The following is an 8997-nucleotide window of genomic DNA, read 5'->3' on the forward strand; positions in this document are numbered from 1 at the left end:
GTTTGAGACTTAGAGTCATCCAGATCTGTGTTGAAGCTAGCATCGACGTAACCCTTTACGACGAGGTCTTCGTCACCTCCATAAACGAGAAACATATCCTTAGTCCTTTTCAGGTACTTCAGGATGTTCTTGACCGCTGTCCAGTGTTCCATGTCGGGATTACTTTGGTACCTTCCTACCAAACTTACGGCAAGGTTTACATCAGGTCTGGTACACAACATGGCATACATAATAGACCCTATGGCCGAGGCATAGGGGATGAACTCATCTTTTCTTTATCTTCTACCGTGGTCGGGCATTGAGCCGTGCTCAATCTCACACCTTGCAATACAGGCAAGAACCCCTTCTTGGACTGATCCATATTGAACTTCTTCAATATCTTATCAAGGTATGTGCTTTGTGGAAGACATATGAGGCGTCTCGATCTATCTCTATAGATCTTGATGCCTAATATGTAAGCAGCTTCTCCAAGGTCCTCCATTGAAAAACACTTATTCAAGTAGGCCTTTTATGCTTTCCAAGAATTCTATATCATTTCCCATCAATAGTATGTCATCCACATATAATATGAGAAATGCTACAGAGCTCCCACTCACTTTCTTGTAAACACAGGCTTCTCCATAAGTCTGTGTAAACCCAAACGCTTTGATCATCTCATCAAAGCAAATGTTCCAACTCCGAGATGCCTGCACCAGCCCATAGATTGAGCGCTGGAGCTTGCATACCTTGTCAACATTCTTAGGATCGACAAAACCTTCTGGCTGCATCATATACAATTCTTCCTTAAGGAAGTCGTTAAGGAATGCCGTTTTGACGTCCATTTGCCATATTTCATAATCGTAGAATGCGGCAATTGCTAACATGATTCGGACGGACTTCAGCTTCGCTACGGGTGAGAAGGTCTCATCGTAGTCAACTCCTTGAACTTGTCGATAACCCTTAGCGACAAGTCGAGCTTTATAGATGGTAACATTTCCATCTGCGTCCGTCTTCTTCTTAAAGATCCATTTATTTTCTATCGCTCGCCGATCATCGGGCAAGTCTGTCAAAGTCCATACTTTGTTTTCATACATGGATCCTATCTCGGATTGCATGGCTTCAAGCCATTTGTTGGAATCTGGGCCCGCCATTGCTTTTTCATAGTTCGAAGGTTCACCGTTGTCCAACAACATGATTTCCATGACAGGGTTGCCGTACCACTCTGGTGCGGAACGTGTCCTTGTGGACCTACGAAGTTCAGTGGTAACTTGATCATGATCGTCATCATTAACTTCCTCTCTAGTCGGTGCAGGCACCACAGAAACATTTTCTTGTGCTGCGCTACTTTCTGGTTCGAGAGGGGTCATCTCATCAAGTTCCACTTTCCTCCCACTTACTTCTTTCGAGAGAAACTCTTTCTCCAGAAAGGACCCGTTCTTGGCAACGAAGATCTTGCCTTCGGATCTGAGGTAGAAGGTATACCCAATGGTTTCCTTAGGGTATCCTATGAAGACGCATTTTTCCGACTTGGGTTCGAGCTTTTCAGGTTGAAGTTTCTTGACATAAGCATCGCATCCCCAAACTTTAAGAAACGACAGCTTAGGTTTCTTTCCAAACCATAATTCATACGGTGTCATCTCAGCGGATTTCGACGGAGCCCTATTTAAAGTGAATGCGGCAGTCTCTAAAGCATAACCCCGGAATGATAGCGGTAGATCGGTAAGAGACATCATAGATCGCACCATATCCAATAGAGTGCGATTACGACGTTCGGACACACCATTACGCTGAGGTGTTCCAGGCGGCGTGAGTTGTGAAACAATTCCACATTTCCTTAAGTGTGCGCCAAATTCGTGACTCAAATATTCCCCTCCATGATCTGATCGTAAGAACTTTATTTTCCTGTCACGTTGATTCTCGACCTCACTCTGAAATTCCTTGAACTTTTCAAAGGTCTCAGACTTGTGTTTCATTAAGTAGACATACCCATATCTACTCAAGTCAGCAGTGAGGGTGAGAACATAACGATAGCCACCGCGAGCCTCGACGCTCATTGGACCGCACACATCAGTATGTATGATTTCCAATAAGTTGGTTGCTCGCTCCATTGTTCCGAAGAACGGAGTCTTGGTCATTTTGCCCATGAGGCATGGTTCGCACGTGTCAAATGATTCATAATCAAGAGACTCCAAAAGTCCATCTGCATGGAGTTTCTTCATACGTTTGACACCAATGTGACCAAGGCGGCGGTGCAACAAGTATGTGGGACTATCATTATCAACCTTACATTTCTTGGCATTCACACTATGAATATGTGTAACATCACGTTCGAGATTCATTAAGAATAAACCATTGACCAGCGGGGCATGACCATAAAACATATCTCTCATATAAATAGAACAACCATTATTCTCTGATTTAAATGAGTAGCCATCTCGCATCAAACGAGATCCAGATACAATGTTCATGCTCAAAGTTGGCCATAAATAACAATTATTGAGGTTTAAAACTAATCCCGTAGGTAAATGTAGAGGTAGCGTGCCGACGGCGATCACATCGACCTTGGAACCATTCCCGACGAGCATCGTCACCTCGTCCTTCGCCAGTCTCCGCTTATTCCGCAGCTCCTGCTTTGAGTTAGAAATATGAGCAACCGCACCGGTATCAAATACCCAGGAGCTACTTCGAGCGCTGGTTAGGTACACATCAATAACATGTATATCACATATACCTTTTGTATTGCCGGCCTTCTTATCCACTAAGTACTTGGGGCAGTTCCGCTTCCAGTGACCGTTTCCCTTGCAATAAAAACACTCAGTCTCAGACTTGGGTCCATTCTTTGTCTTCTTCCCGGCAGCTTGCTTACCGGGCGCGGCAACTCCCTTGTCGTCTTTCTTGAAGTTCTTCTTACCCTTGCCTTTCTTGAACTTAGTGGTTTTATTCACCATCAACACTTGATGTTCCTTTTTGATCTACACCTCCGCTGATTTCAGCATTGAATATACCTCAGGAATGGTCTTTTCCATCCCCTGCATATTGAAGTTCATCACAAAGCTCTTGTAGCTAGGTGGGAGCGACTGAAGGATTCTATCAACGACCGCGTCATCCGAGAGATTAACTCCCAGCTGAGACAAGCGGTTGTGCAACCCAGACATTTTGAGTATGTGTTCGCTGACGGAACTATTCTCCTCCATCTTACAACTGTAGAACTTGTCGGAGACTTCATATCTCTCGACCCGGGCATGAGCTTGGAAAACCATTTTCAGCTCTTGGAACATCTCATATGCTCCGTGCTGCTCGACACGCTTTTGGAGCCCCGGTTCTAAGCTGTAAAGCATGCCGCACTGAACCAGGGAGTAATCATCAACACGTGTTTGCCAGGCGTTCATAACGTCTTGGTTTGCTGGGACGGGTGCTTCACCTAGCGGTGCTTCAAGGACATATGCTTTCTTGGCAGCTATGAGGATGATCCTCAAGTTCCGGACCCAGTCCGTATAGTTGCTACCATCGTCTTTCAGCTTGGTTTTCTCTAGGAACGCGTTGAAGTTGAGGTTGACATTAGCGTGGGCCACTTGATCTACAAGACATATTGTAAAGATTTTAGACTAAGTTCATGATAATTAAGTTCATCTAATCAAATTATTAATGAACTCCCACTCAGATAGACATCCCTCTAGTCATCTAAGTGATACATGATCCGAGTCAACTAGGCCGTGTCCAATCATCACGTGAGACGAACTAGTCATCATCGGTGAACATCTTCATGTTGATCGTATCTGCTATACGACTCATGTTCGACCTTTCGGTCTCTTGTGTTCCGAGGCCATGTCTGTACATGCTAGGCTCGTCAAGTCAACCTAAGTGTATTGCGTGTGTAAATCTGGCTTACACCCGTTGTATGCGAATGTTAGAACCTATCACACCCGATCATCACATGGTGCTTCGGAACAACGAACCTTCGCAATGGTGCACAGTTAGGGGGAACACTTTCTTGAAATTTTAGCGAGGGATCATCTTATTTATGCTACCGTCGTTCTAAGCAAATAAGATGGAAAAACATGATAAACATCACATGCAATCAAATAGTGACATGATATGGCCAATATCATTTTGCTCCTTTTGATCTCCTTCGGGGCGCCATGTTCATCATTATCACCGGCATGACACCATGATCTCCATCATCATGATCTCCATCATCGTGTCTTCATGAAGTTGTCTCGCCAACTATTACTTCTACTACTATGGCTAACAGTTAGCAATAAAGTAAAGTAATTACATGACGTTTCAGTTGACACGCAGGTCATAAATAAATTAAGACAACTCCTATGGCTCCTGTCGGTTGTCATACTCATCGACATGCAAGTCGTGATTCCTATTACAAGAACATGATCAATCTCATACATCACATATATCATTCACCACATTCTTCTGGCCATATCACATCACATGCACATGCTGCAAAAACAAGTTAGACGTCCTCTAATTGTTGTTGTAAATTTTTACGTGGCTGCTATAGGTTTCTAGCAAGAACGTTTCTTACCTACGCCAAAACCACAACGTGATATGCCAATTTCTATTTACCCTTCATAAGGACCCTTTTCATCGAATCCGTTCCGACTAAAGTGGGAAAGACAGACACCCGCTAGCCACCTTATGCAACTAGTGCATGTCAGTCGGTGGAACCTGTCTCACGTAAGCGTACGTGTAAGGTCGGTCCGGGCCGCTTCATCCCACGATGCCGCCGAATCAAGATAAGACTAGTAACGGCAAGTAAATTGACAAAATTGACGCCCACAACAACTTGTGTTCTACTCGTGCATAGAAACTACGCATAGACCTAGCTCATGATGCCACTGTTGGGGATCGTAATAGAAATTTAAAATTTTCTACGCATCACCAAGATCAATCTATGGAGTCATCTAGCAACGAGAGAGAGAGGAGTGCATCTACATACCCTTGTAGATCGCGAGCGGAAGCGTTCAAGAGAACGGGGTTGATGGAGTCGTACTCGTCGTGATCCAAATCACCGATGATCCTAGCGCCGAACGGACGGCACCTCCGCGTTCAACACACGTACGGAGCGGAGATGTCTCCTCCTTCTTGATCCAGCAAGGGGGAAGGAGAAGTTGATGGAGATCCAGCAGCACGACGGCGTGGTGGTGGAAGTAGCGGGATTCCAGCAGGGCTTCGCCAAGCGCTACTGGAGGAGGAAGAGGTGTCACGGGAGGGAGAGGGAGGCGCCAGGGCTTAGGGTGCGGCTGCCCTCCCTCCCCTCCACTATATATAGGGGCTAGGGGGCGCATGCCCCCATTGGAGATCCCATCTAGAGGGGGGGCGGCCCCCGGGGCGGCGGCCCCTCGGGGGGCGGCCCCCGGGGCGGCGGCCCCTCGGGGGGCAATGGCCCCCTTAGGGTTTCCAACCAGGGGGGCGCATGCCCCCTCGAGGGGCAACGGCCCCCTAGGGTTTCCAACCCTAGGCGCCTTGGGCCCTTGGGTGGAGCGCACCAGCCCACCAGGGGCTGGTTCCCATGCCACTTCAGCCCATGGGGCCCTCCGGGATAGGTGGCCCCACCCGGTGGACCCCCTGGACCCTTCCGGTGGTCCCGGTACAATACCGGTGACCCCCGAAACTCTCCCGGTGGCTGAAACTGGACTTCCTATATATAAATCTTTACCTCCGGACCATTCCGGAACTCCTCGTGACGTCTGGGATCTCATCCGGGACTCCGAACAACTTCGGTTAACCGCATACTAATATCTCTACAACTCTAGCGTCACCGAACCTTAAATGTGTAGACCCTACGGGTTCGGGAGACACGTAGACATGACCGAGACAACTCTCCGGTCAATAACCAACAGCGGGATCTGGATACCCATGTTGGCTCCCACATGCTCCACGATAATCTCATCGGATGAACCACGATGTCGAGGATTCAATCAATCCCGTATACAATTCCCTTTGTCAATCGGTACGTTACTTGCCCGAGATTCGATCGTCGGTATCCCAATACCTCGTTCAATCTCGTTACCGGCAAGTCACTTTACTCGTTCCGTAATGCATGATCCTGTGACTAACTACTTAGTCACATTGAGCTCATTATGATGATGCAATACGGAGTGGGCCCAGAGATACCTCTCCGTCATACGGAGTGACAAATCCCAGTCTCGATCCGTGCCAACCCAACAGACACTTTCGGAGATACCTGTAGTGCACCTTTATAGCCACCCAGTTACGTTGTGATGTTTGGTACACCCAAAGCATTCCTACGGTGTCCGGGAGTTGCACGATCTCATGGTCTAAGGAAATGGTACTTGACATTAGAAAAGCTTCAGCAAACGAACTACACGATCTAGTGCTATGCTTAGGATTGGGTCTTGTCCATCACATCATTCTCCTAATGATGTGATCCCGTTATCAATGACATCCAATGTCCATGGTCAGGAAACCGTAACCATCTATTGATCAACGAGCTAGTCAACTAGAGGCTCACTAGGGACATGTTATGGTCTATGTGTTCACACATGTATTACGATTTCCGGATAACACAATTATAGCATGAACCATAGACAATTATCATGAACAAGGAAATATAATAATAACCATTTTATTATTGCCTCTAGGGCATATTTCCAACACCAGGCCCACTCCTACCAAGGCTCCACCGCCCCGCGGCCGTTCCAAGATGGCTAGCGCGTGCGTGGCAGCATGCAGCTTCCAGGTCAACTAGGCGCGCTCCTGCGTGGCAGCAGCCAAGCACCTGCGTGGCGACATGCAGATCTTCATGAAGACTCTGCCACCGCAACAGCTCAGTAGCCAGCCAGCCAGCGTGGCGCTGCACGCCTCGTCAGCATGGACGCGCGTCGAAGCAAGGCGAAGCGGCGACAGATGGGATGAGTTTCCTTGCCGTCCCCGATAAATCAAGAGGGCACGTCGGTAGCGCATTAAATGTGTTTTGTCCTACGGTGCCAGGCGATAGACTCATACACTGTACATACTTTCCACCTCCTGTGTGCCACTGTGGCAACCCCTTTTGACTATAAAAGGAGGCCCGAGGCGTACCGAGGAAGGATTCGGACTTTTTGGGCTAGGCATGCACCGCAACTAGTTCAAGAACTCAAGAACATCAAATATCCACCAAAGCTGGATTAGGGTATTACGCATCGCTTGCGGCCCGAACCTTGATAAACTCTCCCGTGTTGATCTTCTAAACCCGCTCTTTCCACAGCCCCGCGCCCTGTCAACCGTAGTAGGGATTCCCTGTGATCCCATAAGTGTCGTTTCCCCGACAACGGGGTAACAATAATGACATATTTAGCCAAAGAGATAAGCATTCCATTCTTTTAGATCACCAGGGGAAGAGACCCTCCTTCCATTATCAATTTTTATTAAAACATGGAAACGACATTAGGATGCACTGCCATTCATTACATGTATTGGGTTTGATATTGGCTTCTAGCTTCTATTTCTTGGCTTAGGTGCAATGTTTATCCCACGTAGATGGAGAACAAACATCCAAAAGAACCTAGAAGAGAAAGTATTTTACAGAGAATTATGGCCTCCTTCTAGAAAAACTAATATCATCGAGTGAAGATGCAAATGAAAGGACAAAAAAATCTCACTGGAAGAGTTGGAGCATGCAACGAACAACTTTGATCGCATAGATCTTTGGGCGTGGGGGGCATTGCATGGTGTACAAAGGCATCTTATCTAACCAGCGTGTGGTGGCGGTAAAAAATCTAAGATCTTTGAGCAAGTGTGATTGGTTCATCAATGAGGTTGCCATCCTTTCACAGATTAACCACAGAAACATCGTAAAGCTTTATAGGTGCTACCTTGAAACGGAGGCAGGGGCAAGAATTTATGGCCATATTCATGAACCAACAAGGCAAGCATACATATAAACTAATATTGGGCATAATCACTTCATTATTGATGATGTCGTCTATTTCTCTGTCATGCACATAAAATGAACTAGGCATCTGGACATCCATTGGCTCCACTAACCTGCAAAATGCAGAAGAAACTACTCGACTTAATCGAGTCATTGCTTTTGTAGTATCACTTCCATGTAGTGCCATGGTCAACCAACGTGCTTGCTTGATCATGTATCCATCTCTAGAGTCGCTCCCTCCACTGAAGTTGATCTTGCCCAAAAGAAACAATATCACACACAAACCCTTCCGCTTCACCTGATGTATTTTATAACTATATGAACCATTGATGGTTTCCTCATAATTTACACAAACTCATGATCCCTTTCATCAACACAGTATAGCGATCACCTCTCCCTTTCGCCTGTAGAGTTTCCTTCCTCCAGTCGTATCTGTGCACACGACTACCCTTTGTTGTCCCTACACGGTGTAACGCCCCGGATCCGATGCGCCAGGTGTCTTCTGTTTATTCGCCGTCATTGCCATGTCTTTTGCTTGCGTGTTGCATTTTGCCATGTCATCATCTGCATTTCATCTGCATGTTTTTCGAAACTTGCATCCGGTCCTTTTCCCGCGTTATCCGTTTCGCGATCCGACACTCCCACACGCGCCTGTCGCCTCTCTCAGACCTTGTTTCGTGAGCGGGAGAAAAATGTTCTTGGAATGGGCCGAGATTTGCCGAGTGGCCTTGGTATATCACCGGCAGACCGCCCGTCAATTTTTTGTTCCATTTGGAGGTCGTCTGATGCCCCAACGGTTAACCGCGTAGCCCGAAACCCCCTTCTTTTGTGCAGCCCAACACCTCTCCAAATCAGCCCACTAGCCCAGCAAAAACCCCTCCATGCTCTCGGTCGTTGGATCACGATCGTGTGGGCGAAAATCGCACCTCATTTGGACACTCCTACCTCCTCCCACCTATAAATATGTGCTCCTCGTCCAAATTCCGGGTCCAAAACCCTAAAAATCGCCCTCTGCCGCCACCGGACGAAATCGCCGCCGCCCCGCAGCCACTGGCAGCGCGCCACCTGTCCCTGTCCGCCGCCCCGCCGGGGCCCATCGCGAGCCCGCCTCGGGCCCGAGCGCCCCG

Source organism: Triticum aestivum, chromosome 2D (genome assembly GCF_018294505.1).
Source record: "Triticum aestivum cultivar Chinese Spring chromosome 2D, IWGSC CS RefSeq v2.1, whole genome shotgun sequence".
In the NCBI taxonomy this organism is placed as follows: domain Eukaryota; kingdom Viridiplantae; phylum Streptophyta; class Magnoliopsida; order Poales; family Poaceae; genus Triticum; species Triticum aestivum.